This window comes from Mastomys coucha, unplaced genomic scaffold, assembly GCF_008632895.1.
Source record: "Mastomys coucha isolate ucsf_1 unplaced genomic scaffold, UCSF_Mcou_1 pScaffold20, whole genome shotgun sequence".
In the NCBI taxonomy this organism is placed as follows: Eukaryota; Metazoa; Chordata; class Mammalia; order Rodentia; family Muridae; genus Mastomys; species Mastomys coucha.
Window position 1 is genome coordinate 58,010,329 of NW_022196903.1, and position 26,440 is coordinate 58,036,768.

The following is a 26,440-nucleotide window of genomic DNA, read 5'->3' on the forward strand; positions in this document are numbered from 1 at the left end:
GCTTTGAAATAACCCCACCAGTAAGTCTCTTGTTTATAAAGCATAAAATCATGAGCTCTATATGCAGAATTACGATAAAAATCAGAATATAAAAAAATTACAATCCCAAGGCTGTGAAGTCAGAGGCAGAAATCTGCATAAGACCTGCTGGCCTATGTGCCTACTCAAATGTATAAGCTCCAGGTCTATTAACAGCACTTGCACATGTCACACAAGTGTACCTGCATACACATGTATGTATCAATACACCTAAGCATGCATGTACATGTAAACATAGAAAATCAATATTTCCTCTATATTTCCCTAGCTAGTTATGAGCTAGGATAAATTATAAGTTGGAATTTTTATGATGTCTATTTTGGGTAAAATATGAAATATGTAGTGATTACTTCCATATCTCATTTCATACAACATAGATTTATAAATAACTTATCTCATTTCATACAACATAGATTTATAAATAACTTTTCTGTTATTTCTATATTTTAGCAATTTACAAAATAATCTTAGTACTGTATTTTTCAAATGACCTATCATTTTTTCTTGCACATGCAATTAAATTTTGTCACAGTTAGTTTGAAGAAAAATATGTCTTCTCATTTCCTGATAACAGGCACTTAAGTTTTAGGAGGTTTTCTAGATTCACTCTGTTGCTGTAACAAATATCATGATCAAAAAGAGTTTGGGCAGCAAAGGGTGACTTGGCTTATTCTTGCCGGTCACAGTCCATCATTGAAGGAAGACAAGGAAAAAGTTTAAGCAAAAGCAAAGCTGTGAAGTAATGCTGCTGGCTAGCTAGCTCATAGGTACTTAGTCAGTTAAGATTTTTATACACCCATAGCAACCTGCCTAGTACTGACCAAAGTAGGTTAGGTCCTCCTCCATCAATTGATAGAAATCCTTCAGAAATAGGGCCATAGGCCATCTCTTCCATGCAACTCCTAAATTGAGGCTTTCTTCTCAGATGACTCAAGGAGAACAGTTTTTAACCTGTGGGTCATGACCCCAAAGTGAGTGGCATGTCAGATATCCTGTGTATAAAATATGTACAGTAAAATTCATAACAATAGCAAAATTAAAGTTATAAAGGATCAATAAAATAATTTTATGATATCTGCAATTTGGTCTTCCTTCTTCTTGGGATTCACATGGTCTGTGAATTGTATCTTGGGTATTCTGACCTACTGGGCTAATATCCACTTATCAGTGAGTGCATACTATGTGTGTTCTTTTGTGATTGGGTTACCTCACTCATGATATCTTGCAGATCCATCCTTTTGCCTAAGAATATCATAAATTCTTTGTTTTTAATAGCTGAGTAGTACTCCATCATGTAAATGTACCACATTTTCTGTATCCATTCCTCTATTGAGGAACACCTTGGTTCTTTCCAGCTTCTGGCTATTACAAAAAAGGCTGCTATGAACATAGTGGAATATGTGTCCTTATTACATGTTGGAACATCTTCTGGGTATATGCCCAGGAGTGGTATTGCTGGGTCCTCAGGAAGCTCAAGAAGAAGGAAGACCAAAGTGTGGATACTTTGGTCCTTCTTAGAAGTGGGGAAGGAGTTACAGAGATAAAGTGTGGAGCAGACTGAAGGAATGACTACCCAGAGACTGCCTCACCTGGGAATCTTTCCCATATACACTCACCAAACCCAGACATTATTGTGGATGCCTACAAGTGCTTGCTGACAGGAACCTAATATAGCTGTCTCCTGAGAGTCTCTACCAGTGCCTGACAAATACAGAAGTGGATGCTCTCAGCCAACTATTAGACTAAGCACAGGTTCCCTAATGGAGGAGCTAGAGAAAGGACCCAAGGAGCTGAAAGGGTTTGCAGCCCCATAGGAAGAACAACAATATGAACTAACCAATACTCCCATAGCTCCCAGGGACTAAACTATCAACTTAAGAGTACACATGGAGGGATACATGGCTCTAGCTGCATATGTAGCAGAGGATGGCCTTGTAGGTCATCAGTGGGAGGAGATGCCCTTGGTCTTGTGAAGGCTCTATGCCCCCGTGTAGGGAAATGCCAGGTCTAGGCAGTAGGAAAGGGTAGGTTGATGAGCAAGGGGTTTGGAGGGGAATGTGATAGGGGATTTTTGGAAGTGAAACCAGGAAATGGGATAAATTTGAAATGTAAATAAAGAAAACATCTAATTAAAATATAATAATTTTATGTTTGAGGGTCACCATGGCATGAAGAATTTTACAGCTCTAAGCTGTCAAATTGAAAAGCTAATTAGGAATGTTGAATTTTTCCACATAACATATTCTACAGTACATAGTCTCCATATTATCCTACTATATTGATATAAATTTTTGAGGTTTCTAGAGATTGTATACAGCCTTCTTTCATTTGATTTGAACCACTAGCAAGGGAATATACTTAGTAATTTGTAATCAATATCTAAGTATGAATGCTTTAGCTGTAAGCAGAAGTGTATTGAGCATATAAAACATGTATGTACAAACACCAATTTTTAAAAATAAATTCTAAGAACAAACCTTTATGTATATATCATAAATTGTCCTTCAGAAGATTCTATATACTTACAGTGAATAAGTTTTGCTTACACTGTCTAAGCAATTTTTAACCCACTTAATAGTTCCCTGTTTCTATTGGAATGCCAAAATTGTTTTGTCTTGATTGACTACTTAAATTTCAATATCTTTTTTACATAAAATTAAAGGAAAATCACTGGAAAATTTTTGTCAGAGTGAAGGAACTGAATAACAATTAAACACTACATTAAATTGAAATGAAACATACAAATTATAGAATCCTGGTACAATAGAATATCACAAGCCAGTGACAGTAAATCATGGCTGCCTGAATTTCAAATGAAGAGGAATTTCAGAGTCACATAATGAAATGAAGAAGACTGACACTGAAGGACTGGAATTATGATTATGTTCAAAAATTAAATCTCCATATGTGTTTTTCCTCATTAAGAGAGGATAACAGGAAACACAATATTTGTTGTTATATGCAAATATTCACTAAATAAAATATCATTGAGCTTTATAATAATTATATTTTATGTGCTGATTGTACTTCATTGGAAAATTTTATTAAAGAGTAACACAATGTGCTTGTTTAGAGTCTATATGTTACATTCATGTGTTTTATTTAATCCAATTTTATATTTTTCACTGATCAGTCCCAGTGAATTTTCACTAACTTTGCCCCCTTACAGAAGGAACAAAAGGTTGCAGGCTTCATCTCATGAAATTATAATGTGACACAGAAGTTAATTAGGTTGCTTCTATTTTTTTGTAGTGAAAACCAAGCAAGTTTATTTTGACACTTGAGTGCATTATTTCTCTTACCCTTACCTCTTCTATCAAAAATACTTAAGAAAATTTATACATAGATGCTCCTATATTTTACTGGAGTTATTTTATAAAATGTATTCTGATCAAAATTACTCCTCTCTTTTTGCCTCCCATATTCTCCCACAACTCCCATCCATGCTACTCCACAAATTTTTTCTCTCTCTCTTTAGAAAATAAACAGGTAGTCCAACAAAAGCCAGACTGGCTAGAATTAATAATAATTTTAAAAATCCCATAAAAACACAAAATCAGGAACCAAAATACACATAGATAGTCCTTTCAAATGACTGTTTCTAAAATATGTTTTGATTTTGTGAAAGTATCAAAACATTGAGGATCACCTTAAATATCGCTATTAATTGTTTTTATTTAAAACACAATTTCCTTAAAAAAAATCCTGACAGACAGGTCCTTATGTTACTCACACTGGAGCAAAGTTGTCCTGCCATATTGTTGTCTGGATTCATTTTTCCTGGCTTCATTCATCATAGTGCAGCCTGAAGAAAGAAACTGTTGAGAAAGAAAGCTATTTCATTAACCCAATGTTCCCTGAGACTGAGATTCTGAGGACTATTGGGCATCCTCCTTCTTCCTGCCATTCTAGATTTTAAGACTGGCTGAAGTATTTTTACAGAGTCCTTATCACAAGTATTTGCCTATACTACCATAGCTCCGATTTAAGATTCTTTGTTTCAGCCTCATTCAATTCATCTGAAAGCTCCTGAGTAAGTGAACTCCATATCCTGCCAGCCCTTAGAGCTGCCTTACTGATTCCCTTCATCCTGTGTCCAGGAGCCATCACTTATTGATTTGCTCCTTAATATTCTGAAGCCCTCTGCTCCAGCAAGAAGTCTTGCCATGTTTTCCATGTGAGTTTAGTTCACTAACTGTATGCACTAAATTAACCCAAAGCAAATTTTTAAATTGTAAGTTGAAGTTCACTACAATATGGTGTACTTTATGAGAAAAATCTATTTACACATAAAGAAATTAGCTGTATGTTTTAATAGTCACATATTATTTGATTTATTGCTTGATTCAGTGTTTCTTCCCTCTCTCTCTTCTCTTCCCTTCCACTCCTATTGTTCTACTTCAGGAGGTAAGAAGTTACACTAAGATTACTGTGTCAAAAAATGAGAGGTGACACTCTCTTCAAGACATTTATAGATCTCTAAAGGCATGTGCCAAATTATAGCTTAGCACATGAAAATTAATATTGACAAAGTAATATCCTGCATTGAGGAAGCTGCAGAGTAGCTAGTGTTCTAAAAAAATGTAACTTCATTTATTCCCAAACAAACAGAACATCAAATTTAATGTGCAAAAAAACATGTGATCCTTTTTATGATATCTGCATGAAGGCTGAGCAATCCAACCTACAAGTGACATTTCAAATAATATGTGTGTAGGTAGATATGTAAAAGTATCAAATGTTTTCCAAATGTCAGGCATGTATTGAATTATCTAGACAGTTAAAATATGACTCATCTATTACCTGAAAACACCTACACTGCATACCTATCTAATACATTAAACTTGAATATAATAAATATACCAGGAGCCTGTCATCTCCTTATTGCAAAGATTTCTGCACTCTTCTCTATTGCAGTTTTCAAATTAAGCCTTCCTAATAGAATTATAACACGTTATCAAAGGGACAAACATGAGTTTTAGGAATAATATACACTATGGAACAATCCTATAAGTAAGTCTATAAACTTTTACTAGAAATAAATGTACAATAATAACTATAATAACCTAGTTCAGGTTTCATTCTGAGCAAGGAGCATCATAAAGTAGGGGTTTAATATTTCAGATTGTTTTGTGATATTAAAAAGCTGTTTTATTAAGTGACATTTTAGCTTCTCAGTGATGGAGATTAATTGTGCCCTTGGGATATTTTGTTGCAAGTAAATTAGTTGTGATTGATAGAACCAGATGTACAAAATAACAACAAGGAAAATGCAGAGATTTCGTTTCTTTATGTTAATGAATATTTTGACATTAGCTTATTTATGGTTAAAAGTATAGACATTCTTCAGTTAGGTGAGGTGTTAAGTCTCTGCAGATAACATGGCAGTGACAACTTGTACTGGGAATCAGTAGGAACAGTGAAGAATGGCCCATTGCTTACAGTGCCAAGTACTAACAACTCAACAAGGGGACTAATCTAGTCCTGCAAAAAATACATGTTCTTTGATTTTAAATGAGGAAAGCAAATTCAAATTACCAAGGATATCCTTTGAAGTATGAGGGCTGAAAGGGGGTCTGTTTAATAACATAATAAATGTTTACTGTGTAATTGTAAATTACATTTCTGTAATAATAATTTTGTACAGTTAATTTTGGTGGTGTTTATAATAATTGTATTTCAATTCCTTATGTGCAAATCCCTTTCCCAAATCTGATTTTCACATAGTATTTGGCATAATTAAAGGAGATCACTCATTTAAATCATTGTGATCATTTTGTCAACTTGGGTAAATGATTATAAAACAGTGTGATTGGAGTTTATGCTCAAGGAATGAAGGTATGAAAACTCTGTTTAGTCTACCAGTTATATTTCTTTTTGTTTTCCAAGTTGTGTGTTGTCTTAAGAATAATGAGTCCTCTCAGGAGATCCTATATCAGGATAGCTTGTCCTTCCTTCAGTCTCTGCTCCATAGTTAGTCTCTGCAACTCCTTCTGAGGCTCTGACAGTACCTGAATAATACAGAAGTAGAGGCTCACAGCCATCCATTGAACTGAGTATAGGGTCCCCAATGAAGGAATTAGAGAAAGGTCCAAAGGAGCTGAAGGGTTTGCAGCTCCTTAGGACGAACAACACTATGAACTAACTAGTACCCTCAGAGCTCCCAGGGACTAAACCACCAACCAAGGAGTACACATGGTGAGACTGATTTTTCTGGCAGCATGTGTATAGTAGAGGATTGCAAAGTCAATCATCAATAGGAGGAGAGGACCTCGGCCCTGTGAAGGTTCTGTGCCCCAGTGTAGGGGAATGCCAGGGCCAATAAGTGGGAGAGGGTGGGGCGGCAAGCAGGGGTGAGGGGAGGCAACAGGGGTTTGTTCTTGTTGTTTTTTGTTCTGTTTTGTTTTGTTTTCCGTTGGAGGGGAGACTGGGAAAGGAGAAATCATATGACATGTAAATAAAGAAAATATCTAAAAAATAAATAAATACTTTAGGTTAAAAAAAAAGAAATTAGTCCTAGCTTTCAGTTTATGGAGAACAACCTATAGTCTTGACAACAAACTGACTTGTTTAGATTGACTTAGCCAACACTTAGTTAGATATAATCCACTTTCAATACTAGAAACTTCATTCACTGACAAAAGATGGTCAATTGAGTTTGTTTGCACCTATCATTTTGTAATGTCATTTAGATTGAATTAATATATGTATATATCTTGGGAAGTTTCTACTGTATTAGGTTACCCTATTACCCTCATTTATCTGTCATTTATCTGTCTCTCCCCAGATTTCCCTTCTCTTTTCATCTTCCCTCAAATTCTCCATTCCCTTTTCCCATTCCGGACTTCCCCATCAATAACAGTCTGTGACCCTTTCCTAGGGAGATCTATCCCCGCCCCCAGTCCCTTATTCTATACCTAATTTTGTGGTTCAACTTGGTTGCCATTGAATTAACAGTTAATATTGACATATAAGCAGATATACAATATTTCTCTTTCTGGTTCTGAGTTACCTCACTCAGGAAGATTTGTTTTAAATTATATCCATTTACCTGGTAGTTTCATGGTTTCATTTGTTTTCAAAGTGGCAAAGTAATACGTCATTGTGTACTTGTACATTTTCTTTATCTATTCTTCTTTCAGGGACATTTTAGCTGTTTCTAATTCTGGGATATTATGAACAAAGTAGCAATGAAAATGGTTATATAAGTGTATCTTTGGTAGGATAAAATATACTTTTGGTATATACCTCAAAACTGTATCTGAATCTTGAGATAGATCAATTCCCATCTTCCATAGTGGTTGTACAAGTTTGCACATCTGCCAGCAATGAATGAGAGTTCCACTTGCTCCATATCATAACCAGTCTTGGATGCCATTTGTTTTATTTTCTTGGTAATTCTGGTGGGTATAAGATGGAATTTCAAAGCAGTTTTGATTTTAATTTCGCTAATGACTAAGGATGTTGAAAACTTCTTTTTGAAGAATTATTTGATTTAAATAAGTTCCAAAAGTTGCTCCCTTACCTGGTCCCTCCTCCAGAGTTATACCCCATAACCCCTATCCTTTGCCATTGAGAGGGTGCATTCCTTCCACTCCCTAACCCACACCACTCCATTTCACCCCCCTATGTGGGCATCCCCTTTTCATTGAACATCAAGTCTCTACAGGATTAGGCCCATCCTCTCCCACTGATACCAGAAAGGCAGCCCTCTGCTACTTATATTCATGGAGCCATGGACCAACCCATGTATGCTCTTCAATTGGGGGCTTGGTCTCTGGAAGCTCCCAGACATCTGGGAGCATTGATATTGGTTGTCCTCCTACAGAGTCGCCATAACTTTCAGCTCCTTCAATTCTTCTCCTAATTCTTCCATAGAGGTCCCTGTCCTCAGCCCAATAGTGGGCTGTAAGTATGTTAAACTGCTGGTAGAACCTTTCAGAAACAGCCATGTCAGGATCCTCTCTGCAAGTATAAAATGGGATCAGTAGTAGTGTCAGGGTTTGGTGCCCACAAAGGGGATGGATCCCATGCTGGGCCAATAACATGATGGCATTTCAATCAGTCTCTGCTCCATTTTTTTCCTGCATTTCTTTTAGACAGGAAAAACTCTGAGTCAAAATTTTGAAGGTAGATTAGAGACCCTGTCCCTCCATTGGGGTCCCTGGCTATCTGTTGAAGGGTGCCTCTTCAGGTTCCATCTCTCCACTGTTGGTAATTTTGCCTAAGGTCATCCCCATTGTGTCTAGGAAGCTTCTTACACCCAAGGTTTCTGGGACTTTCTTAAAAGGTCCACTGCCCCCAATCCCACAGCTACATATTTCCATTCATTCTTCTGACCCTTGTTTCCTTACCCCCTTTCCTCTTTCCCTCCTATCTTCCACCCAGATCTTTCCCTACTTCTGCCTCCTATGAATATTTAGTTCCCTTTTATAAGTGGGATTGAATCCTCCTCACTTGGGCCTTCCTTCTTCCTGGGGTCTGTGGGTTGTATCATGGGGTACTTTTCGTTAATAGGTGTATATCCGTGCATGTCCTTTTGGCTCTGGGTTACTGTACTCAAGATGATATTATCTGGTTCTATCATTTGCCTGAAGAAGTACATGATGTCCTTGTTTTTAATAGCCGAACAGTATTCCATTGTCTAAATGAACCACATTTTCTGTATCCATTCATTATTTGAGTAATGTCTAGTTTGTTTCTAATTTCTGGCTATCATGAATAAGGCTGTTATTAATATAGTGGAGTATGTGTCCTTGTGGTATGGTGGAGCATGTTTTACCTGCAGAAGTGGTATAGCTGGGTCTTCAGGTAGAACTATTTCAGATTTTTCTGAGGACCCATCAGATTAATTTCCAAAGTAGTGGTACCAGCTTGTAACCCTACCAGCAATGTAGAAGTGTTCCTCTTTCTCCACATCTTTGCCAGTACCTGATGTCACTTGAGTTTTTGATCTTAGCCATTCTGATTGGTTTAAGGTGAAATCTTGGGTCCTTTTAATTTCCATTTCCTTGATGACGAAGGATGCTGAACATTTCTTTAAGTGTTTCTCAGCCATCCAAGTTTCCTCTGTTGAGAATATTCTGTTTAGCTCTGTACGCCATTTTTAATTGGGTTATTTGGATTAATTTGGTTTTGGCTTCTTGATTTCTTTATATATTTTGGATATTAGCCCTCTATCAGATGTAGGGTTAGGTAAGATCTTATTCTAATCTGTAGGTTGCTGTTTTGTCTTATTGATAGTGTTCCTTGTCTTACAGAAGCTTTTCAGTTTCATGAGATTCCAATTGTCAATAGTTGATCTTAGCGGCTGAGCCATTGGTGTTCCATTAAGGAAATTTTCCACTGTGCCAATGCATACGAGGCCTTTCCCCACATTCTCTTCTAAGAGATTCAGTGAATCTGGTTTTATTATGAGTAGATCTTTATCTACTTGGACTTGAGATTTATACAGGGTGAAAATGTCTTTAACTATTTCTAAGGTTCTATGACTCCTGCATAGGAGGAACAACAATATGAACCAACTAGCATCCCCAGAGCTCCCAGGGACTCAACCACCAACCATGGCTTCAGGTACATATGTAGCCTTGTTGGACATCAATGGGATGAGAGGCTCTTGGTCCTGAGAAGGCTTGATGCCCCAGTGTAGAGGAATGCCAGGACAGGGAATTGTGAGTGGGTGGTTTGGGGAACAGGGTTTGGAAGGTAAGGTAGGGGTTTTTCAGAGGAGAAACCAGGAAAAGGGATAACATTTGAAATGTAAATAAAGAAAATATCTAATAAAAAATTTCTAAGATCTGTGAAAAATTTGGAGTTGACTTTTGTGCAGGGAAATTTTTAAGTGTGAGTCTATTTGGATCCTTCTACCTGCAACTGTACTCTTTGACAAGCACAATTTTTTGAAGATTTCTTTCTTTATTTTTTCTGTCTTCCTTATCAAAAATTAGGTGTCCGTAAGTGTGTAGATTTATGTCTGGGTTTTTAAATAGATTCCATTGATCATTGTCTCCATTTTGTGCAAATACAGTGCTATAATACTATATTTTTACACTATTGCTTTATACTACAACATGAATTTGGGGATGCTGATGAGACCATTTGTTCTTTAATTATTCAGGGTTGTTTTAGCTATACTGAGATTTTTTTATGGTTTCATATAAAGCTGAAATTCTCTGGTAATTTCTGGGAATAATTGTGTTGGAATTTTGATAGGTATTGCATTGAATTGATGTATTGTGTTTGGTTGGATAGCCTTTTTATTATATTAATCCTACTAATCCATCAGATCATTCAATCTTCTATAATCCACTTTTTTCTACAATATATTAATTTTTTATTATAAGAATCTTTAATGTTAGCGTTCCCTCACTGTATCCCAGATTTACCCTGCCCTCTCAAGAAATAGAATATTGTTTCTTAAAGTGGTTAATGTAAAAGTTAAAATATAAGGATTAAATGATTATGGGTTAGTGTACATACATTTTTAAAAGATAGATAAGACACAATATGCTACTATAATTTCCCTTGCTGGACAAACAGACATGTGAGTTATTCACAGACAATGTCAGTGGAATTCGTACACATCAAGTAAAGTTTGTACACCCCATCTTTTCCCACTAACTGGCTGTTGAGAACACAATTACAGATGCAGAAACACAAAACTGAAGGTTTTTAAATAGAAAAAAATGAATTACATAGAGCTCTTGCCAAATTATTTTGTATGTAAATATTACATCAATTTGGGTAAATAAATTCAGAGTTTTGACCAAAACAGAGTCAGAGATAGTACATATACTTCTACTGAGTACCATGCATATTTATGTTCACACATTTGAAGAGTTGAGTACATGGAAATTAAAGAATGAGTAGATTTTATCAAACAGATTTGTGGAAAATTTATATTTGCAAAGTAATATGTTTCTAAAATTTTTTAGTTTTATTTAACTTATGTAATTGTACTGTCTAGTTGAAATACATTCCTGAGATTTACTATGAGAGAGAAATTTCTAGAAATATTAGAAACTAATATATAGTTTGAACTACAGATCTGATTATTTTTCCAATTTTATTTTAAAATAACAACACAAAACCAAACCATGAAATGTATCAAAACAGTATTCTTCTAAGTCAGCACACTTAGTAGTGGTTTTGTCTCTTGAGGTTTGGATAGTTATTCAAGTGAAAAATCTTCATAAGATGATAACTGCTGGGAGCCACCTTTGATGACATATTAATGACTGATTTCCCCATTTAATAAATTAGTGGGTAAAAGAAATTCCCTAGCCTATATCCGATTATAAGCCAAATTAAATTGTTTGTTCTAGGCTGCCACTGCATTGAACCCATTTGTTTTGCTTAAACTTAATGTAAGTATTAATGTAATCAATATGTCTCTATTAACCTGTTAGAAATGCTTAAGAGTCCCTGCTGTGTATCAAACCATACTGCTAACATTGTTTCAGGATCATCTCTTATACAGAACACCTTTTAAAAATTATGATGACATCCTGTGGGTATTATTAGTGACTGAATATATCTATCTCTTCACAATTTCTTGACAAAAAAATATATTTTTAAAAGTATTGTTTAGAATACTCCTCTCTCCTCATCTCAAATTTATGATCTCTTCTTTAGCTATAATTGTTCCACATATATGTTTATATACATATATATGTATATATTTGTATATAAGTGTACACAAATACGTATACATATATGCACAAATGTACATATGAACTGCTGAGTCCATTTTGTGTAGCTTGTATGTACGCTAATTCATCCATGACCACTGGGGATTGGACAGTCTATATGAAACATAATGCCTGGAGGCAACTCTATCTCATCCACCATTGGCCTTCTATGGCTCCTCAGCTAGGGGTAACACCACACAGAATCTCTCCTCCTGGCATTGGTGTTGCCATTATGCTGATTCAGGCAGCCATACTATAGAGTCTATGAGTGCATTTTACATGTGGTATCAATTGACCCACAAATATATTGACAGGTGCTCTGGGCCTCCAGATCTAACTCTCTTTCTGCCCCATAATGAGTGATTTCCACCTGAGGCTTAAGTTTAGGGGTTATATTGCAGATGTATAAGTTGGGATTGGGCACAGCACAATCACTTATTCTATGCATTTAAACCAGTTGTGGATTTCCATAATAGACTCTGTCTGTCAGAAAATAAAGTTTCTTTTGTGAGGGGTGAAAGCTGCCCTCATCTGACAGAGAATGACAGGTAGGCTTTTAGAATTTTTATGATCAATTGAAGACTGAAAATCTTCTTTGGATATTGGTCACCTTTCTTTCTTCAAATAATTAACAAATTAGATTCCTTTTTGCCTAAGTTATAGATTTTGTAAGTGGAAGACTTTTTGATAAAGAATGAAATAAAAATATCAATAGTAGACTATTACTATTAAAAATCAATATGTATATTTATAATTAGAACCCTTAATTTTGTCTGATTGGCAAGTTATAATATTTTGTCCTTAGTTTTGTAATAGTCAAGTAAGAATATTTCATTGCATTGTGAGTACAAATAAAGTACACAATTCAAAATTGAGATGACATTGTTGTAATGAAAATCTGAACTTGTAGTCCCAAAATCTTCAGAATAGATCTTAATTTTACCAGATTTTGTGTGAAATTTTCATGTGATTGTATTTTGCTCTCTGAAAAACAGCGTTTAATCATATATAATGCATACTTACTAAAAAGTTAATTTTTAAAATAATTTGACTGTTTAATACATATCCTTAAATATGCATAAATGTAAATTAAACTCGGGTTTAGATTTACAGGTCTTGCATTGCCAAAGAACATTAGTGTTGTGCTCTGAAGCAGCTATCCTACCAGGGAGAATCTGCGAGGATTCTGTCTATCCTTTGCCTTTATCTCCCCAAACAAGAAAATATGTATATGTAAATGGATTCTAATTGTTATTTAATAACTGTATGTTATTAATATGACTTGGCCAGCTCCCAATAATAAAGGCAGAGTCCAATGATTTATTTAATCAGCTTACCACAGTAACTGAGGGATTACCCTTAATCTATTTTTCTACATGCTACACTGTCTACTTCCCAGATGTACTCCCCAAATACTTGCAATTTGACTCTAGCTGGGTTATTTAAGCTCCTTTAGCCTGTCCTCAGGTTGCATTGCACTTGGGCATGTGTGCCTGGTTCATCAAGTCTAATTGACACCTACTGTCTTCCTGTCTTCTTCCTCCTTTTCCTCCACTTTTCTCCTCCTGGTCCCTACTTCTGACTCCCAACCCAGTAACTGAAAACCTGCTTATCTCTATTTTCCTCAGTAATTAACTATAACCACTTTTACTTAAACAATAGCTTCAAATTGGTCAATAAGGTTTACACAGCAAAGGCTAGTGATATGGGAATTGACTAGTCTAGGTGCAGTCAGATCTTGGGGACCAGTATGTAGCTTTTGAATACTTAGCAGCACCATATCAACCACAAACATTACAGAACTATTACCAGAAATGCTATCTAATGAATAATATTTTAATTTTCATAATTTTAAACATAACAGAAAATGGAAACCATAAGTAATAAATGACTCAATAGGATATAATATAAACCAACAGAGGCTGAATCTACTGGCATCTGATACAAAGGTCAAGTTACTTTCCTCACAGTGTTCATTTCTCCCCAGTAACCAGAATCCTCACAGGACATCCCTTAACATTAATGATTAGATAAGCTATTTACTTTCTTTCCTAAAAATTCTTCTCTTAATTCATCGTCAAATGATTTCTTATTAAATATAAAATGGTTCAAAGATGTTTGAACACTGACATGTTCTTCAATTAAATCATATTTATATTGTTGTCTTATAATAAAAGAGGGCTAGGAAAGCCCTGTATTTGATTATGTTTCTATATTCACTTTTAATTGGTGATATTTGAAATTAAATTAGTAGCTGTGTTACAAAGATAGAGTCAAGAAGGTTTGCATAATTGGCAAAATGTTTGGCCATATTACTCTTTCAGTCTTTGTTGTTGTTGTTGTTGTTACTTAATCAGAGGAAAGTATAGGATCTCAAGGACCAAAGTACTTCTATATTTGACTCCTTTGCTGTGTAATGAGCTTGTTGAAATACACAGCTTTTCATGTACTGAGTAAAGTCTTCTTTTACAAATGCAGTCAGGACAGAATAAAATACAAATTGAACAATAATGCCCTGTAAATATATAAAAATATATTATCAGTTTTAGTTTGAAATGAAATGCAATGTAAGAAAGCTGGGCAGTGGTGGTGCATGCCTTTAATCCCAGCACTTGGGAGGCAGAGGCAGGCAGATTTCTGAGTTCAAGGTCAGCCTGGCCTACAGAGTGAGTTCCAGGATAGCCAGGGCTACACAGAGAAATCCTGTCTCGAAAATCAAAACAAACACTCAAACAAAAAACAAACAAAAAGAAATTTAATGTAAGAAATAAAACTTAAAAAAAAAAACTCACTAAAGTTAATTTAAAGACCAAAATCTTCTAGCCAAGAATTACAAAGAAATTTGTTAATCAGGAGCATCATGTAATTGAGGAAAAAACAACTACAATGTAAGAAAATCTTTAGGCATTAAAAAAGGAAATACTTCCCACTGTTTGAAAAAATAACAACTGAAACAAACAAGAAAATGTAGGCCGCCACATGGAGGAATTCATAGACTTCCACAGGCCTGAACACTGATTAAAATTCTGTAGTTTTACAATTTTCTATTTATTCTGTAAGGATTTGCTGCATATATACATTGTATTTTGAGCTCATCTATTCTTGATTCTTCTTAAAATTCCTCCAGGATTCCTTTTCTTTTCATGCCACCTCACCAAACTTCATGTCCTTTAAAAATGATAATAACCCAAATGTTCATGCATATAAAGCCATCTACTAGAGCATAATCAACCTCCTCAGGACACACCCCTAAAGAAAATTGACTCTTGTATTCCCATCAGATACCAAGTGCCCATAGTTCCCCTAGCACAAGAGAGGGGACTCTAAACTCTGCTGTCCATGACAGGCTGTTCAAGTCCAGAACTGCTGGGAGGAAATGAGACTAATAACTTTGATATATCCAGGAAACACCATTTCACAGTAGTCCTTCTGATGTCTGGCAACTTAAATTTTGCTGCCTCTTTCTCTGTGATTTTCCAGAGGTTGTGGGGAAGGATATATAATAGAGATGTGTCATTTGCAACTAAATACTACCTATATGTTTCTTCCATGAACTTGAAACCACTGTGAGTCTTTGTATTAACTTCTGTCCAATGTAAAAGGAGACTTTTCTGATGGGGATTGAATGTTACTTTCCTAAAGTTTGCACACTCATTCATATGCAAAGGCTATTATACTTTTTGGTAAGGGATTTTTTTTTTCTGTCAGTGAAAAATAGCAATGGAATTTTGATTAAGGTTGCATTGAATCCATAGATTACCTGTGGTAGGGTAGAATGGCCATTGAAACAATATTGGTTCTCAAAATCATGAAAATATGAGGTTGTTTCATCTGTTAGTATCTTCCAGGATTACTTTCCTTAGTATTTTAAAAATTTCAACTTAGTGACTGTTCATTAATTCATTAATTGTCATGGCTTTCCTCAAGGTACTGTGACTTGTGATACACAAGCCCTATAAGCTATTTTATCCCCAAGTTGCTTTCGTTCACAGTGTTTCATCACATTGACAGTAATCCTAGCTAAGACACTGCATAATGAACACCACTTCATTCTATCAAGCCTTGAGTGATAGTTTAGTGTAGAAGAAATTTGGTGGGTTGAATTTTCTTCCAGTGTTCTGATACATTGTTCCACTGCCTTAAAACATCTGATATTATCTGAGAAGATAATGCCAGCAACAATGTGTCTTTAGAAATAACTTAGATTTTTATTTGTATTAGACAAGCTTAGAATGTATTCAGTATCAAAACAACCATATAGTTTTAAAATTATAACTAGATATTTTTATTTGAAATTATTTCTATATTTAGAAACCAGGTCAATATTAATTATTTATCTTGAGAGTTATGGTAACTGCATTGTCTTGTCTAGCCTCAACAGAAGAGAGTGCACCTAGTCATACTACAACTTAATATGCCAAGGTGGGTTGATATCCATGGAATATCTACTCCCAGCAGATCTGAAGAGATAGGGAGATGAGTAAGGAAGGAGTTTAGGTAAGAGGGAAGGACTGGGAGAGGAATGAGGGGAAGCTTACATGAGAGTATAAAGTAAATTAATTAAGGAAAAAATTACCTTTGTCTTAATTTTGTTGATCACTTTCCTTCATTATGTTTTTCTTCAGTTAGTTAAAAAATAAAGATGACTTTGATACCAAAGGAGTTCATAATAACTTCGTTTGTTTCCCTCAAACTATGAGTTAAATCAGAATATTTTTTTTTTTAGTTTGCTTGATTATAAAAATTCTGTATGCTTATCAGTAGGTTAGTAGGTAATGTAAATTGTACCAGATACTGTGAAGATTAGAGAAGTGCACAAATTATGGGAAGTTTAACTGATTAATGAGATTTCAGACTTCTTATTGTTCTCTATTTTCAATTATGTTCACACATGCATATTGCACACTTGTGCACATGCACACAACTTCTCGGAAACCTCCAGGGACTGATACAGGACTGATTTAGCTTTTTCATTCAGATCCATAATTTGTGTTTGGCTGTGACCTCCTGCCCAATGTTTGGCCACAAACTATGCACTGAGGCTGCTTTGTGGAACACCTCCTACATATGCTAAAGATCATTTGGTTTCTTCATTCATTAGAAACTATGAACTTTTGAACTATCTTCACTTTAATAGGAAGATTTAATAGAAGGGAAAATTATATTTATCATTAATTTATTTTCAAAGAAAAGTTTTCTTCAGATTTTGAAATCCATAATACATTTTAAAGAATAATAATGTATTTATTGAACCTGTAAAAGATGGCAGGTTATGCAATTTATTCTTGTTATAATGTACACCACTTCCCTAAGGATATATGATGTTTCTCTGCACATAATAAACTTAACTATGTTTCTGTTCTGCAGCCTGCATTTCATTATTTATTCTTCCCTTACCATATTCTCTTGTTGATTGACTTCATATTTTCATGTTGATCATTTTGTTTGATATTCCTTTCTCTTTTTACTAATTTTCTTATACTTCCCAAATAGTATCAAATTCTGGTAACATTCTGCTTCATGTTTTAACTCTATATTGTTAAAAAGACAAACATGGTTTTTTGTGTCCTTTTTGAACCCTTCTATATTATGATACTTGGAAATACTGTCTGCTGAATCCAGTTTCATCTATACTACAAAAGTTGCTGTCGTCAAAGGCAAGACTATGCAGAGGTAGTATACAGAGTCTAAAAACATACTATAACTTATTCTTAGTTTTTAGTTAAATATTTTTGAGATTATTCTTTTATGGGTATTAGACAATAATGACCATATACACAAAGTTCTTGGTAAAATGCAAATTTCTCATAATCGTCAGATAAATATGTTAGCAAGGAGCCCAATAATTCCCTCTTCTATTCAGCCTTCTCTTAAGGATTTTACAGTGGTGGTTGGATACTATAATTCATTGATAACTTTGTAACTCAAACATTATGTAATATGTTAACATTTTGATAGAATGTTCAAAAACCTAAAGGAGGTTTAGAAGAGTAGGTATAAGGATAATATATGAATTTATGTGTCTAATGCCTTCAGAAATATTTTATATATAGGCAAAAATGAATCAACACACATATAAAATTAGCATTATTTCTAGGTTCTGCCCCACAGTTACCTGACAAAAGCCAGGTATGCCTGACTCAGCATAAAAGAAGCTGCTTGCCCACTCCTCTCTCTCTTGCTCTTGCACTCTTGCTCTCTTCCTCCTCCGTCCCTTCTCTCTCTATTCTCCTCCCCACCTCTCTCCATGTGTTCATCACTAGCCTCTACTCTTCTACCTTGTCTTTCTCTGTCTGTCGGTCTGTCTCTCTCGCTCTCTCTCCCTCTCTCTCTCTCTCCTCCCTTCCTAATTCCCCTCCTCATGCCCTAAATAAACTCTATTCTATACTATACCGTCCTGTGACTGGTACCTCAGGAGGAGCAGATTCCTCAGTAAGAGAACACACAGGTACCCCCTTCCACCACACCATACCATGCCTCTAACAAACATATCCCTGGCTTCTTTTTCTTTTTATAAACCACAACACAAACTACACCCTCTGCTTAGTTGTTGCAAATACCAGTACCACAGAGCTCGTGGATATGAAGATGAGCCTTACTTTCATATGAGGCTTTGTGTTTTTTCAGCATTGATGATCAATTATAGACTGATATCAACTGTATACTAAACATGCCATCTTTTAATATAGCAGTCATTTCTTTTCTTTTACAATTATATAATAGATACCAGTGGTGGGGATAAAAATCAGAATTGATAATTTTCAAGTCTACAGGGTGAAGGTCTTGCATGGGAGACCAGTGTTAACTGAAAATGCTATGAGCATCCATCAGAGAGGCTAGTCTATGCATTAGAGTTGTAAATGAGCTTCACAGTTGTATCTGACACTGACATGCTCTATCATGTTGATCATCCCAGTGCAATAATAAAGGAAAACTTATCCTTTTTGCTTACTTTAGTTACATCTTGTTTCCAAACATTGTTATCAGCATTTTGCATGGCTTCAAACATAATTCTGAGGCATTATTTTTTTAATCCAAACAGTATTTAATAATGTAAACATATAACAAATAGGCATGTTTCTCAATTTGAAAAAGATTCTAAAATTATTTCCTTAAAATGGAATTGCTGTGTTACAGTGCATGATATGCTCACTACTGGCTGCAGTAAAGACGTGTATACAGAAAGTAAGTTATTTTAAAACCCTGTTGTTTTAATCAATTTAGATAGCAATATCAAAACATCTGTGAAGATTGAGTTTTAATTTACACAGTTTTAGCTGTGGAACAATGTTTTCAATGTTTTTGGTTAGTTATATGTTCATTTTAAAATAGACTGTGGGTTAGGTATAGCTTAAAATTAGACAAAGAATTACTTAGGTCAATTATTTTATATTCTTTTCATTCTCATATCTGTAAGTATAATGTAAATATACATTTGATTACAAGAACTTATTTGGGATTTTATCAAGTACAAATTATATTTTTATGTGCATGTGTGTGTACATTTACATATAGTCTTCTATTCACTGTCTTACTCTGTTTTATGCTCTTAGATGATATTAATTAAACTCACTCAATTCATAATCAGAGCATAAATAGTCTATGGTTAAGAGAAATATAATCCATTTGTGATTGAGAATACTGTCCAAGAAGGATATACTACAAAAAACTATAAAGATTATTTTATTTATAGCTATTATGACTCATTAAAAATGATATCAGCACCATATTTTTATAGCATACCAAATTAAATAGCTATGATTGAAAATTAAACATAATGTTTGAAGAAAAATGTGGAATGAAAAGGGAAACACACCATACAATGAGATTTTCAACAAGTTTTCCCAATTAATTATCGTATATATGAATTAATTGCAAAAATGAACCACTTCATTTATCATCTGAGAATATATAATATTATATTTTTCAATAAATTAACATCTGCAGTTCTCAACAGATTTTTAAATACAGCATATGTTTATGTGTGTTTGGTGTTAATACACTTTTATCTCTAGTCGTATTTTATTAGCCATCATTACTTTATAATTAAAGGAAGCAGAGATGTGTGAGAAAGAGGTATGAGAAAGAGAACTATTATCGGTAAGACAGATTGAATATAACTTGCATTTGCCTCTATTGGATATCTATGTAAATACTGAAGGCAAAATTAAAAGACCATAATATTTTAGAAAAATGATTTTTCAATGGAAAGCTAAAATAGCATTTACTATTTCAGAGGTGATAGAAATTTATGTCCTGATTCACTCTTTTAACAGTGCTGACAGAGTCCAGGGTGGGAGCTAAATGTGACTGGGCTGCGATAAGAATTGGGGGAAATAGAAAAAGTAATTGCTTTAGCAATGATCGAGTTTGGAAGTGATGGATTCTTTCAGGTGTATTTGGTAACCTTTCTCTGCTAGAACATTCTTCTGACCTTCTCTGAGGTCAAATATCTTCATGTATGAACGCTCAAGTAGTTCAGTCACCTGCTACTCTTCAAAATATTAAAACTGAACTCCAGCCATCCTTTTCTGAACCCAGAGTCTTTCTCTCTGTGTCCTTGAGTATGAAGTTAGGAGGAACTCTCTCCTAAAGCTTTTTCTATCAGATAGTCTTCAGCATCTAATGAGATCAGTCAACTTCTAAAAAATCACCTGATAGTACCCATTACTCAGCTAACCTGTCAGCCTTTAGCGCTTTTGCAGCATTGATAGCAATGTATGTACATGGCAAAGAAATGCCAATTTTTATGTGACAATTCAAGAAGAGAAGCAAAATATGTCAATAAAGATGTAGGCCAAAACACTTTTGTATAAATGTCGTTTTGCTTGTCAGCCCACCACACATGCATGGTGAAGCAATAATTTACGTGACAGACTTATTCTGTATTGCACTAACACTTGAATTTTCAGGAAAGGAAAAAGTGTTTTGTCCTCAGGCACTCACACAACAGGTGGTCTAATTTTTGCCTGTTGGCTCACTATAGGTGTTTGGTGATTTCCTCTCTGACCTGAATCGATTCTCAAACTGACAGAGTAAAGTAAATCATGGAAAAACCCAGCAAAGCATGTGTTTCCACTAGTGAGGTCAGTGTAAATTATGGAGGAGTTGTGACCTAAGGTGATGGGTAGCATCCTAGTGCTGTTGATTAAGTGGGAATGCCAAAACACCAAATTCTGTTCTTTTATACATACACACATTTTAGCCCAACTTCGATAGTTATACAACTTGCTACTTAGGAAGTGCTGTTTCAGCTTCTAAAGAAACTGGGTACTCGTAGAAATGGATAACACGTCCTCTGACAGAGCTGCTAAACAGATATTGTCGGTGGAGTCTGATTCTCCTGCAGACATCAACCTCAAAAGTCTGCCCGTGATTCTGGCTCCATTTGATTAGACATATACATGTGTTATTATGCATTCACTTACACATGTTTATATGTGTATATACATACACACACACAAACACACACACACACATATATACTGTTTTATACTTCTAGCATCCACATTTCAAACATAGTCTTCCAGGTAAACTAGAATTCTTTGGATCTTTATTTCCCCACTAAGGAATGTGATTGTATTTCAACTGTGGCATTCTGTCTGTTGCTTAGAGTAATATTAAGCTCACACACCAGGTACTTATACTAAGATCTGCTTCCTATCTTAATATTTCCCCCAGTCATTATTATTACCCTTTGCTTTTGAGATGTCTTCCTATGTAGGAGAGGCAGAGTTTGAACTTAGCAGCTCTGACTCATGCCTCAGTGATCCTATGTCACTGAGTACTCAAAACAATTTTAGCTTATACTTTAATTATAGCCATTATATTTGCCTAAAGCTTTATATAATATATAATTACATCATTAGCTGGGAGTCTACTATAAATATTTATGTCCTTAGTTGTTAAGAAAATTGAGTAATTAAAACAAGATCATTCAAACTGAGATAAATTCAGGCAACTCACTGTTTCCGTTGGCAAATAAACTTTGCTAAAAACGTATTTTATATTCAGTTTTCCCTTTATTCTTGTTGGACATAGGCAAGCAACAACTACTTTATGTGATTAATTTTATTGTACTTAATAAAAATTAAACAGAATTACAGCTCAAGTCTGTCAACAGGCAACAAATCACAGCAAATGAGTCAATTGATTATTCCTAAGCTTTGAGTTCTCAAGAGTCCGAAGCAGCTGAAGGAGGCGCATCACATTATGTGAACCAAACCTAAGTGATAAAATTATCTTCTTAAAACTGCCTCATAAATGTTGTCAATCTTGATATATGAGCTATGGAATCTTTAAAATTCAAGCTAAGAGAGCTTTTGCTCTCAAGTCTAATATTTTTCACATGTACATACTTCATACAAACCCTCTGGGATAAAAATCATAGCATGTATGATGGTATTTTATATATTTTCTTCAAAACAATGGACCATTGCAATCTAAAATGCAAATTATTTCAATTTTCAGATGAATAGATTTGTTTTTCTGATTTTTCTGTCCTGGCTAATAGTAGATTGACTATATCCAGGCAACCTAGATTTCCACGGAGTCTAATAGTCCTAGAAGAATTTGAACTCTTGACCAAAAATATATGCATTGATTGAATTTAAAGCTTTCTTACTTAAGCCAAAAGTAGACAAAATCTTAGAAATACAAGAAATATAAACCTTATGCTCAGGGATTCACAATGTAATAAATTTAAACAAAGTGAAAAATCTAAGAGGCAGCACGTGGCACCTTTCAGTCCTCAGCATCAGTCATGAAGACACACTTAGAGGCTTTTTAAAATGACTTTTAAGATTTCACTCCATCACATACACTCTCCACCTTTATCAAATTCATGATTTTTCTTTATGATACGTATGTATATATTATAAATGTATATATGTGTATATACATACATATAATCCTGCTTCTCCTAAATAAAAGGTCTTAATATGTACATATATTATGTATGTATATATATAATAAAGAAAATGTGTGTATTATATATATATATATATGTATACAAATATATATATATATTGGTGTGTGTTACTAAATACATAAATACAACATACTTAATGATTGTAACATTAACTGTATGTATATGATGTCAAGGATGATTGATTGGGTATTTAATAATCAACTTGCAGAAAGTTGTCCCTGACAAGACCATTTCTTCCACTTTTAGTATTCTCCAGTGGCCTTTTGTTCTGTCTACTTCTGAGGGCCCATGAGCCTTGTCCCTTCCATGTTAGCACATTCATTGGTGTTAACATTGTTCAAGTTTTATTTAAGCATCCATGTTGATGAGCTCTCATGGCTGCAATCTCTTGATATTTCTAGAAGAAATAATCTCACAGCACACTTTCCATTTCTATAGCTTATATATTTCTGCCCCCTTTTCTTCAGTGTAGGGCAGGCACCCTATTATGACTAGGCACCACACTATCTCTTCTTCCTTCCTCTTAGTTATTTGGGGTTTTATGAGATGGGTTCTATCCACTGAAAAGATGTTTGTTTTTACTTTGTTTGTTTCTTTGACTCTGGCAGTTGGAAGCTCATGTCCAAGATCTATACCTTCACTAGCCTCACATAGTTGGCTAGGTTTCCCATATTTAAAAGTCATACCAGGTGCTTCCAAGGAACTTGGAAGAGTAGAGCAAAGACCCTTCCTTTAAAAAAAAAGTCACCATTTATTTAGAAGAAGCATGATTACACATCTGACATCAAGTTACAACATAAGAAAAAATACATGGTATTAAGAAAGATTTACTATAAGACCTATCTATGTGCATAAAAACATTAGCATAAGGCTCTTTTAGGAGTTCAGGTAAAGGGTTCTCACTGACCAAAAGAAAGCCAGAGTTGTTAAAGAAGAGGAAGCCCTTCACCCATGTTTTACAGAAAGAATTTTCATGAACTTACAGGTTCATAGTCATATACAATTTCCATTCAGGTTTGAGTGGGCCTACATGCTCTTCAACAACTGAAATCACAGGCATAACTACAGCTATTTTTCCCATTATGTCTTCATTCCTGTAATATTACTAAGTAGTGTCTGACATAAGCCCATTGTGATGTACACCTTGGAGACAAAAATTTAAGGTAATATGACACTTTGTACATCTCATTTAGGTCCAAGATGTGTTCATCTGATGAACACAAAGATAGGTAAATCAGAAAAGATACCTATAGCTGTATTGAGGTGGTCTGTTGGCAGAGCATGTCCATATATCATTCACTTACCCATTTAAAGTACTTACTAATAAAGTCAGCTTGTGAGCTCAAATTAATGTTGTAAGTGGACATCTCCCTTGAATAAATTTTCAAAATGTATTATATCAGCCATGTTAAGGAGGAGAGTGCATTAATTAACAAACTAATTAAACATAGTTCATAGTTTGATTGATATTAATTCACAAATATTGGCCTATCAAATAATGAAAAAAAATATTACCAGATATTTAACTAAAACAAGTAAATAACACATTAAAATAGTTCATGGTTCAATGGATGGATGTTTTCTAAGAGTACAAATAAATATATTTAAAGTATTTTTATATTTGGCTTGTAGAAAGTTCTACTTTATTATTCATTAATCCTTTTCATAAATTCTATCTATTGTTGTTTATAAATTTTATTTTAGGTAACAAAGGGAATGTGGCCCATGCATCATTTTTATAATGCATAATGACAGTATTTGACATGTGGTTTAAGCAACTCCAGATTTTGAACTTGTTGAAACTTCATCCCAATCAGAGGAACTGAGAGTGAAGACAAGTGCCCCTGTAGTCTGTACTGGAACTTTGAGAAGGGATTAAGTGTAGAATATCATGGTAGAGCCTCCATAACTAAATCTTACGTAAGCCAAAGTCAGGCACACATGTGCATCTCCTTGGGGGATTGATGTCCAGTTCTGAATGTGGACCTTGCGAATTGCTCCTTCATGCTTGTGTAACAAAATAAACTCACCTTCTTTTTTAGTAACCTAGACTTATATACCAAGTTATTGTAACATAAATGAAAGCATAAAATATTATTGGTTTTTAATACATTCCTGCTGTTGTGAGGCTATTGCCATATTTTATCTTTTGCAACATTTTTATCATTTGAGAGAGAAGGTCCAGATCAATTATCATTCATAAATTACCTCTCAGTGCACTCCCCCAACCTTAGGTTACCAGAAGTCTAATTTTCATTTCTGATAGAGATTTGACACAGTCTACACAAATATGTAAAAATCATAATACTGACATCATTTTGACCAGCTTTTAAAAACTTTTTTATTAAAAATATCATTAGATATACATATACACACACACATAAAATACACATATATAATTTTAATAGCATCTGTGCAGACTAGGTTTATTTCAACTTGACACAAGTTAGTCCTTTGGAAAGAAGGAACCTCAACAGATTGGCCTTCGGCAAGCTTGTGAAGCATTTTCGTGATGGATGATTGACATGGAAAGACTCAGCTCACTGTGGGCTCTGCCACACTGGGTTGGTAGTTCTTGATACAATAAGAAAGCAGGCAACTCATGGAAAGAATCCAGTGAACAGTTTTCCCTACCTCAACAGCATGTAGAACTACAATAATGGCATATTTATTTGGAATTTATCCCGTATGTGTCAATCAGAATTAGATAAACCTAAATGTAAAGTATCATAGGCAAGCAGAAAGCAGCCTGAGATTAAAGCCTCATTATAAATAACGACTGGATCCTGTAAATCATCTTACTGTGGATAATGTTGGCCACATTCTACATAAAGCTTATTGAATACCAAAATTACAGATACAATACCAACTGGTATTGAAACTTTACTAAGGCATTAATGATGAATTATAGTTAGAATTGTTGGGGTCCATTGTATATGGAATTCTCTGTGAGTTCGTTCTCTGTGGAAATTCAGTAATATTTATTCTTTAAAATAGAATAAACAATAACAATAATGATATAGCTAATGTTTACTATGTACTTAATATCCCAGAAAATACTATGAGTGATTTGCAATCATTTGGGATTTTTCTATATAAGCACCTTAAACTCTAGAGCCCCCTGACACATGCTGACAGGTACATGTGTCTCTCACATTAATAGTATAATTTGAAACTTTGTATTTTTTATTCTAATAAATGAGATTATTCTTGATTGTTTTTCATGGTGAAAAGTACATTTATGAGGAAAGATAGAGGTGTCTCCAGAAAATAAAACAGTTCTTCAAAATATAGCCTAGCTGTAAAATAGCATAGTACAATTGCTAGCTACTCCAGATGTCTAGAGTTCAATTCCCAGAACCCATATCATGGCTCACAACTGATGATAACTGAAGTTCCATGAGATCCAATTACTTCACTTGATTTGCAGAAATACATGAAGACAAAGTACCCTTATACATAAAATGCATATGTAAATCTTTAAAACAAACAGCATAATACAGAAAATGTGCTCTCATCTGTTTTTAAGTGTTGATTAGCAGTAGTATAGAATCTTAGGAATGGAAGTACCAATTCATTCTTTTAAATGAAATACTCTCATTTTTCAGCTGAGATGGAGTAAGATGAAATCTTTTTGTACATCTTGATTTTACTCAATTAAATAGAAAATGTTTGAATAATATTTACAGTTAGCCCTGTATAAGAATGCCACAGAGTACAGAGAAGGGCTGATCTTATAATCCCATTCATACACAAAGATATTAGTCAATGTACAAATCAT

The 26,440-nt window shown here is 34.5% G+C and overlaps 1 protein-coding gene and 1 long non-coding RNA gene across 3 annotated transcripts in view; one reads left to right on the forward strand and one right to left on the reverse strand.

The window, feature by feature from the left end:
- Window positions 1-23,713, reverse strand: part of LOC116099005 — a 37,657-nt gene extending 13,944 nt beyond the window's left edge. Inside the window, exon 1 of the long non-coding RNA XR_004122037.1 lies at window positions 23,643-23,713. This is a non-coding gene — a long non-coding RNA (uncharacterized LOC116099005). The remainder of the gene's footprint in view (window positions 1-23,642) is intronic.
- Window positions 1-26,440, forward strand: part of Grid2 (glutamate ionotropic receptor delta type subunit 2) — a 1,405,618-nt gene that overhangs the window by 518,306 nt on the left and 860,872 nt on the right. The gene's annotated exons all lie outside the window — the stretch shown is intronic.